The sequence below is a fragment of the Dendrobium catenatum genome, unplaced genomic scaffold, assembly GCF_001605985.2.
Source record: "Dendrobium catenatum unplaced genomic scaffold, ASM160598v2 fragScaff_scaffold_753, whole genome shotgun sequence".
Lineage (NCBI taxonomy): Eukaryota > Viridiplantae > Streptophyta > Magnoliopsida > Asparagales > Orchidaceae > Dendrobium > Dendrobium catenatum.
The window spans coordinates 168,821-178,992 of record NW_021319215.1 but is presented as its reverse complement, the minus strand read 5'-3'; the positions used below and the strand labels follow the sequence as shown (position 1 = coordinate 178,992).

At 33.2% G+C, this 10,172-nt stretch overlaps 1 long non-coding RNA gene across 1 annotated transcript; it reads left to right on the top strand.

Annotated features, from left to right (window-relative positions):
- The first annotated feature begins 920 nt into the window (after nt 1-920).
- LOC110098658 lies at nt 921-9,679 on the top strand. Its single transcript, XR_002303367.2, has 3 exons — nt 921-5,976; nt 6,064-6,217; nt 7,337-9,679. It is a non-coding gene; the product is annotated as an uncharacterized LOC110098658 (long non-coding RNA).
- The last annotated feature ends 493 nt before the right edge of the window (nt 9,680-10,172 follow it).

Sequence of the window (10,172 nt, the reverse complement as noted above, 5' to 3'; positions counted from 1 at the left end):
TTCTCTACCGCCGCGAATATTCCAGGACGCAACAAAAATAAAACAACTAAATTGAAGTGTCGCATTTCTTGGTTTGAAAATAAAAATAATCCAACAGATTCGAATTCAAAGATTCATTGATAGAAGTACAGTGGTAGGTCTTCCTACTCGTCTGCAGCGCAAGAGTAGATCACTTGAGATGCATTTGGTGGATTAGTTGTTGGGGTTTGCTGATGTGTGCTTATATAGGAGGCGGCAGAGGAGGTAGCAAAGCTAGTGACATTTGTTGAACTCGATTTTCGTATGCATTGCTCTCGATCGTGTTTGATCAATTCAATTGAGTCACGAGGAGTTAGATCCGAGCCGAATCAGTGCTAATTTGAACCTAATTTAATTAAATTTCCATTAATTAAATTATATTAAGTCCAAATTGGCCCGAATCGAGTCAATTCTGACCTAGCTGCACTCAATCGATTACGATCAACTCATGTCGGTCGTGTTGGGCTAAATTTTATTTTCGAGTGATGCCAATTGGGTCCAGTTTATATGATTGAATCTATTGAATTGACTCAAACTCAAACTAACTTGAATTGAGTCAAATTTGTACCCAAGTCTAACTTGATTTAGCCCAATTAAATTCTATTAAGACTCATTTGACCTTTTTAAACAATTTGAATTTTTTTCCTGTATCCAGAAATGTCATTAACGGCTCCTATTTTCCTGAAATCTGGACTCTACTGCTGCCATAGTGCTCAGTCGTGTGATCTTCCATTCTGGTGCTCCTCGGGTTACCTTTAGCGGAAGTTCAGGCGGGATGAGGCTATTTTGATGCTTCATCCCTACAGAAGTCTGGGACGAAACCTTCTTGAGGCATTAAAACTTTCGCTGTCTCTGGCTCTCGGTCCAAACAGCCCCCAGGCGGTCTCCCTCTTATTCCCCCCCCCCACGATCGCAGGAGGACCGAACTCCCTCTCTCTCCCTTTTGGTTTCGCACAGTCCAGGCAGAATACCCCCGCCCTTTCCCTATCATTTTCGTGCGGCGTAGGTCGCAATCCTCCCCTCGCCGAAGCCAAACTCAACGCCGAGGCTAGGGATCCCCTGCTCCTGCCACCGCTACTAGTCATGGAAGCCAGGGCCAAAGTTCCATTTCACTTGCTCTTCTCCTCTGTTCGGACCGGGCTCCAGGATCCCAAGCTCCTCTGTTCGATCCCGCCTCCAGGCTCGAACCCGACGCCAGCTTGACCCTCACCCCAACTACTGGTTTCTCTCCTCTTGCAAGGTGCATTTCCTTTCCTCTCCTAGTCTTTCTATTCTTTCATCCTTTTTCCACCTCTTGTCTTCTTCCTCCTTTCTTCCCTTCATTCTCCTCTTCTTCTTCCTTCTAATCTTCTTCTTTTTATTTATTCTTCCCTAATAAAAAGAGGAATATGAGTGATTATCTTATGGATTTCACTATCAGATGGCTCTTCTTATGCTTGCTTTAATCTCCTTGTTTCTTTGGGATCTGTTTTGGTTGATAGAATTAAAAAAAAAAAAAAGAACTGCTTGGCTTTAGTTTAACTGATGAAGAGAATGGAATTGACAAGTTAACTGGAATGATTCTTCATTACTCTTTGCTTGAGTTTGGTATGCACATAGTATTTAGTTGCTTTCACCCTTAAAATTGTAAACGATATATCTTTATGTTCTTTTATAAGTCAGTGATATTCTCCTTGTTGATAAAGTTAGATATGAAGTCTTGAATAAAAGAAGGGAAGCTTGTTTGCATTGTTTGGGTGGAGATTATATTCTCCTCATTATTCTGTCTAGAAGGATTAAAAGTTATGTCTTGACGATTATTTGCACTAAGATGTTGAAGTTCTAAATTATTCTATGGAGATTTGTTCTTTTCTTTTATACGCACGTATGCTTTGTGTCCAAGTCATTTTGATGAAGTTTTATGGTTGTGTTTTGGGTTGAAAAAATCAAGGAGAAACCATGCATTGTTTCCCCAAAATCCCCTTTCACCTTAGCTTCCCTTGCTCCTCACTTTAATTTAAGGCCTTGCGGATGGTTGGGTTGAAGACAAGTTACATTTATACAAGTTTGCTTTGGCCAAAACTGAAAATTAAATGCAAGTTTTATGGTGTATATGTCATTACATATATAATCCTCTTATTCCTATGGAATACGTTCATTCGTTATGCTAAATCCTATAATGGCTTGTGATGATAGTAGTTGATTTAGTCACAACGTATTGATTTATACTTCTATCCAATGTGTTGACTTACCTTGTTTTGGAATGGACAATTAGTATATGAAACTTACATTTGCCTTATGATTTAAAACTTTAGGTGTAAATGGTGGCAAGTCTTGAGAAGCCACGTTATTTCTTTACTAAAACATGCATGTCAAGTGTTTGTATTAATGCCTATTGGGAAACAGTGGAAGTTTTTCTTTAAAAAAAATGTGGCAAGCAAACATAGTTTTATTCCGTTTCAACTTCGCATGAGTTATGAGTAATTAGAAGTATGCCTAAGCTAAAGGAATGAGGAGTAGACATGCTTGCATGGTACTGCACCTATATTTCTAAGAGCATCTATGAATTTGGAAAAGGTAAAGATCTTGTTTATTTATAAAACAGTGACAATGTATAAAGTGATCTTATAACTCGATTCATGAGGGTTTTATGAATGGTTGGAAACAGTTAAAACAAAAATGCATAGCTATTTTAAATCTACATATCCATGTAGTTTACATCTTAAGGTCATGTTTGTATTTATGATGGAAGTGTGGATTACTTATAATTAAGAGAATGGTATTTTAGTATCATGTATAAGTCATATGATCCATGGAATTAGAAAGTTATGATTATATGTGGCATTGTTCTTGTTTCAATTTCGATAAAGTGCTAAAGCATATCTTGTTTATATGATTGATTTAGTTAATAGAAGAATGTGAAATCACTTCTTAGTGCGTGAAATATGTCATTTAGTTGGTGAAGTAAAGGAGTTAAAAGCTGCAACAATCATATCATAGTGATTTCATTTATATGCACTCATGGATTTTAGCATGGTATGGATATTCAATTTTTTGCGACGTGAAATCTAGTATTCATACTCTGCAATTTTTTTTATTTCTCGATCATGAATATGTAATTCATTTCTGAACTTGTTTGGAAAGACATGATGGTTTTATAGAGATCTTATGCTTAGTGGAATTTATAAATTTAGGTTGGAAAGATTAGTCTGCGTATTCCATAGCATATGATGCGAGTGTTCCAATTCTTTTTTTTTTTTTGGAAACAAATTAGATGTAGATTTTGATTCACTTTATGCTCCAAACTATTTTTGGTAGATGAATTTATGAGAATATTTATATGCTTTCTTCTTTGGAGAAGATTTTTTAGCTTGTTGGAATTATTGAGGCGTATATTCTTTGAATATATGCATTGTGCTTGAAGTAAGAAATAGATTTATGTTTCTTTTATGATAACACATCAAGTGCTTGTTTGGCCTTTTTGTGTTATATTGGTTGGGAGAACTTTACATATGTTTCTATAATAAAATGGTTTCATTAGTGGAGTTTGGAGAAAGTATTAAATGATCATAAGTTTTACATCCCTTTTCGTTACCACGTAAGCATAACATTGGCATTGGGCTTTGGCAAGAATCATTGTTGTGGGAATACAAACCTTATCACATGGGAAATGTAGCCTAATGCATGAATTGTTATAGATTTTATTGTTCGCCAAATTACGCATTTGCAAGCTTTCTTGAATTTTTTTAAAGGCATATGGCATGCGTTGTTTCCTTTTATGTTTGTCACACCCCAGTTTGCCTTTCTTAATGGTTAAAATATTATTACTAATTCTTATACATTGCTTATGTATTTCATTTGGTCATAGCTTATTGGCAATGGTTGTATTGCAGACAAGGGAAAGGAGTTCGTAAGGAATTAAAGGGGTGACTGTTCTTTTTTGGTGTACATATGTTTTGGGTGTACAAATGGTCTAAAAAGAGATCTGAACAATAGCTATGCAAACTTTTTGGATATTTAATAGATTTCCTTCTTTGTTATACTCCAGTTCTAATTTGGGGTGTGACAGTGTTGATGAAGGCATGATAGCTTGAAGTAACCTAGAGCTTCTAACACTTGTGGTTAATTTGTAGAGTCAAGTTTTGTGTTCACTCTTGAATGTTCAAGCTCTCTTTCTTTATGTCTCCCTCTCATTTTGGGTTCTTGTTCAAAGGAATTTTTCTAGAGAATAAACCTATTGCATTAAGTATGTCTTGGGAGAGAAATTTGTTGTATTACTTGTAGACAATTGTATTCGGAAAGATATTTCGTGGGCAACTATTCTTGGAGAAATACTCATGTATTTTCTCTCTTGAACGAGTTTGCATAGATTCAATATGATTTTTGTTTTGAGTGTAATACCAAATCAAGACTTAGAGAGCAATGAGGTTGCATCAAGTCTTCTTCTTCCTAGCAATATTTGGTGGAATGGTGATTTGGGAAGGTTGGTGTGTATAAGTTTGTGGTGAGTCATGCTTGTTAAAAGATTAACATGTGTGAATTTGTTTTGTTTCGTTTATATGGGAGTCTTTCTCCCATTGTTGCACTTTGGCATTTCTTTTTGGTCAGATTGTTCCTCAGTTTGTAAGCCTTTCTAGAAAGCTCTCTTTCTTTGAAGAATTGATGCTTTAAAATGGTTTTTTTTATAGTTTTGTGAATGTTTTATAACAAAAATCTTATGAAAATTTCTTTTGGTTTACCCCACACCAAAAAGCACTCGTTATTTGTTTTGTGTCGAAAAGTGCTTTGGTGGGTTTCTTATAAAAAAAAAATAAGAGAAAATTTTATGTGCCGTTTCATTTGAAAAGTTTTACAAATTATTTTGGGATTTAGAGCTTTATAATTAGCTTTAAGTTGAAAGGCTCTTTGATGTCTTTTTAGAATGAAATGATATTTTGTATGTGAGTTGTCTTTCTTCTCTTTGTGTTTGCTTCTAGAGTTAAATTTAAATAAATGTGGAATGAAAACTCGTTTGGGTTTTAGTTTTGGGAATTTGTCTTCCCTTTGCTACTTTGAGCTTTATTTAGGAAATAGTGTGTGTGTGTGTTTCGAGGGTTTGTTTTCTGAATGTGGGAAGAGTAAAATAATATCAAATTCACCTTTCTCTTATTCATGTTTGACTCGAATGCTGAAGTCGAGTAAAGAATGGGTGTGAGGCATGATTGACTTTGAAAAGACATGCCAGATAATAAAGATGCTTACATACCTTTCTTTTTATTTATTTCTTTTTTTTTGATATTTTGTTGGGGCTTTATGTGAATTATTTCTTTATAGCGTTTGCAATCATATTGGAATACTTTCTTTTAAACTTTAGGGGAGAACGAACTTGCACCAAATTAGCTTTCTCACAATTATAACCTAGTAGAGATTTAACATTAGCAAAACTACTCGCTTGTTGCTTTATTTTGGAAATGTGTAGTCTTTATTTTTGTTATGAAAAAGCATGTGATTTCGTTGTAGTGACTTTAGTAGAAATGTAAAGAACAATTTGGCATGCACCCAAAAATTTTTTTATGACTTTCCTAAACATCTTTTTCTAGATTCTATTAGCTCTTGATTTGCAACATTATATGTTTTGGCATGAGATCATATTTGCAAGTTTAAGTTGTTCTTTTGAAACTTTTTGGTGACATATAGAATGCAGTTGTAAACCATGCTTTGCATCCAATAGAAGTTGTAGGAAGTTTAACATGTAATTGTTTCAAATATGAGTTTCTTATAGAATTTATTTAATGTTGCATGGTGTGTGTTGGAAGTGCAAGTTTTGGGGTGGTTGTTGGAAGAAGGGAGAGGTGGTAGCTCTCTTTTCTTCTCAATCTATCCTCTCCTTTCTTTATTGTTTTCTCTCTACTTGTGTCTTATGATAAAATACAGCACTTCCAAAATTCAAAGTTCTAAAAGACTAGCAATCAAGTTGGTGTCCAAGCAAAAAAAAGAGAGGTATGTTTTTATTTAATTATATTTCATTATGATTATTTGCTTATTATATATGAATATGCTATAATACAACTCTTGTTTGCTTTTTAGAAATTTTGCGAGGCGATTTTTGGAGAGCAAAGGGGAAGAAGCATTGGAGCACTAGGCGAAGGAGTATGGACAGTCGGATCTGAACATCAGTCTCCCCTATTCAGTCTAGTATGGGCGCTACGGGCAGAACCACCGGGTCATAGCCCTCGGTGTTGTAAGTCTCCTTAAAGTTAGAAACTTCATTTATAATTAGGATTACTTTTTTTTTTTAGATCCCTAAACCTGTTTACATACGTACGAATGTCCTAATGGTTAGAAACACAATTCCTTTTTGTCCCATAACTTTAGTGACACATAAGGACAAAAATTAAGGACCAAATATTAGATAAGATAGACTTGAGCATATGCTTCTTTTATGATATAATTATCAAAACATAAACTTAGTGACATATTTTTCTAGGTTTAATGTGTCTTAACTCATTAATAATTAACCAACCAAATAATTCATAATTCAATTCTTAAAATGTATTAAAACACATTACTTTTAATCAAATCATAATTAATGTGTATAACAACTGAAATGTAAAATTTAAATTAGGTTTAGCCAAACTATTAATCAATCTCTAACCAACCTAAAACATAAAAAATATAGATTAAATTAGGAGGACAAATCTAAACTAAAATTTTCTTAGATAAAAGACTCCTAAGATTAATCAAACCTTAAGTTAATCTTTTAAAATCAATTAACAAACCTCTTTATTAATAAAACATTTAACTCACTTTTCTTTTCTTTTTTTAATTTATAACCAACTAAATTAATCCAACAAAATTGGTTACCATTGGGTAACCCAAGCCTACGAGGTTATTAAGTTAGCCCCAAGGAGGGTGAAATAAACCTCACTGCCTCGATGAAAAATAAAGGTGGTAATCAACTAAATTCTAAAATAAAACTTTTAAAATCAATCTTAAGACATTAATATTTAAACTCAAATTAAATTTTTCTTTTGACCTTTAACAAATCAAAACACAAGCAACTATAAATAAATCATCTAATATAGGACATACCCAAAACTATACATCCTACTACACATACTTTGACTTGTTTATTAGAACACGACTTCTATCTCCAGGTTAGGCCGGTATTTTCTTTTCTTTTTACCTATATGATGTGACGCCTTGTATGTGAAACATGTGTTGTTTGTTTCTGTTATTTGTTTTAGCTTTATGTGATGTTTTCTATGATGATTACTAATTTATTTTTTGCATTGTGTTGTGAGCGATAAAATACCCATAGGTTAGGAACATTTTTTTATACTGAATATGTTTCCTGCAGGTAGCCGTGCGTACACATAACTATTACAGGTGTTTCAGTTGCTTAGCCCTCAAATAAATAGAGCACGGCCCCCAAATAAATAGTGTGATTGACTTGAGTATTTTATTTTCATATATATAACTGCTTGGATGATTGATTATAACTATTTAGAATAATCATGCATGAGAGTCTAGATTTTTTATTTTTCTAATGTAATTCATTCAGTGTCAAGAGTTGTGAAAATAAGTAAAATAAGATATTTTTAAATATAGAGGGGTTCAAATAAAAAAGAAAATCTCTTATAATAAATTTCATTTTTCATTTGGGCATCCTTTTGGAGGACGCAATACAAGGAACCCGAAGGAAGGAAGATGATCCATAGATGAATCAAGAGAGTTAGGATGGAGATCGAGATAAAAATGCTTTATTTTAAGATTTACGTCGTTCTCTAGGAGTAGAACCCGAGTTATTGTCGGCGGAGCCCGGCCACCACTACATTTTTGCACTCTGATTTGTATATTGTATGGCATTTGTCATGAACTTTGGACACTCTCTTTATTATTATTATTTTGTTGTGATGGTTTGTTTACTCTATTTGTGCAGTAGAACTGACATGATTTTTATAGGTTTGTTTCTTGTATGCACATGTGCCTAACTCGCTAGGCTCTTAGGGATAAAATTCTTCTACTCATAATTAATAATAAATTTTTAGGAATTAAATAACATAGAAACATAATGATTTAGGAAATAGCCGGAATCATTCAGGGTCGCATGCATATCAATGTATTTTCTCTTCCTTATTTAGACACTTCCCCACCTGCGGGTAGAGTCCGGATAATCTGGCCTATGAGGATGAAGTGTCGGACTTGGGGAAGCTTAGTTTTTTTAAAAAAAATTATTTTTATAAGCTCTTTTTAAAATTTCAAGCATATTTGATTTGGAGATTTTAATCCGCACGCATTGCATTAGTAATCAACTAAAATTAAAATTTAATTATATTAGTTTTAGATGCATAACACCATTCATAAGTATGAGGCAACTTAGGAACTTCTCTAGATGTCGGCCTCAAATTCCAAAAATTTATATACCCACCCATCTTTCACATGGATCGAAAATCATGGATTGTATACGACTATGTGGTTTTAGTTATCTTTCTTTTTTAGGCAAGATATAAGTCCAGGCTGTATTAGTTAGGTCGTGGATGTTAGTATCGTATGTACGATACTACATTTACAGATTTAGAATCTAAGACTATGGTATGAGTGTACCGCTGTATGTCTTATCGGTGGGTAAGCTCTTATCTTTCAGGGGCTATAAATCTTATCCATTCGTATCATATGGATGACATCACCTCCCTCTTTTTCTCACGCATGTTTGAATGTAATTGTTTTCTTTTTCTCCAGTTTCCTCTTCCTTAGACCGATCGAGTGATAATTGAGCCATGCATGATTGATTAAACCAAATTGAGCCTATCTTTCCCTTTGATTAAGAAAGCCTATAAATTTCTCTTACGCACTAAACCCATTTGAGAGAATAATACAACATCCTTAATCGAGAGTTTTTTTAGGTCAAGATTTAAGATGTAATTAACCACGGGGGTTTGTGCCCGTGGGAAACAGATCCCCACATCAAATAAATCCTATTCAAGCTGATGTATTAAATATGGAAAATCTCATGACTTTGATTAGGTTATACATATTATTATCCATCGATGTGTGTAGGTGAAAGCCGCTACCCACCATGATTAATCGTATATATAATCTCATATGCTCTCCCATTGGCATGAGTGTAAAGGCCTATGATCGTTTTGTCCTACATGATAGTGCGATCGTACTCTTTGCATTCGTTTCACGTAAGCAGAATCTTTTTGGAGACTCACAGTGTCGACTCACAGCGACTTTGGTTAGAAGAGGAGAGCAGCTAAAGTTCATAACTTGTTGGAAAAGTTTATAGCTTTATGGGCTGGCTTCCATATTTCTGGCTTTTATTTATTAAAATCCTAACTAAAACTATTTAAGTTTTTTATTATAGCTTTAAGAGCTCATTTAATTGGTTGTAAAATGCAAAGCAAGCTTTAGAAAGTCATGTTTTTTTATTTCAGCCATTTTGAGAGACAAGCTGAAATCCTCACTTTGAGGAATTAAAATAAAATGCATAGTTTTTCAAAAAAAAAAAAAAAAAAACTTTCTAACTCGAAGAAATCATAAATCTTATATTTAATATTGTAAATTATTTGTGGTTTACTATCTTATATTTAATATTATACAATTTTGGATAATAATTAAAAAAAATTAAAACTATCTATGCCGGTCTCACTTTGAGGAATTAAAATAAAATGCATAGTTTTTCAAAAAAAAAAAAAAATTTTTTTTTCTAACTTGAAGAAATCATAAATCTTATATTTAATATTGTAAATTATATGTGGTTTACTATCTCATATTTAATATTATACAATTTTGGATAATAATTGAAAAAAATTAAAACTATATATGCCGGTCTCAATCCTGAATGAAAAAAGTTAAGAGAAAACTTTAATAAAATAATTTCATGGAAAATATATAATAATTTCATAACTTTGTCTTCATGAGCCAGATTAGATTTCAAAACCCATTAATTTTCCTTATAGATTATAAAGAATATTGGGTATTGATTTAGCCATGGGTCAAAGTAAAACTACAAATCAGCTTTAAATTGTCTCATTGATCATGTCCACTACAAGTAATTGACCATATGAAAAGGATATTGAATTCTTACACCATTAGTCATGTTTATTATGATTGAATAGAATTGACTACTATAAGTTAAACTAAGAGAGTCACTTATAAACCAAATAGAGATAGTGTTTGTTTCTTCCATA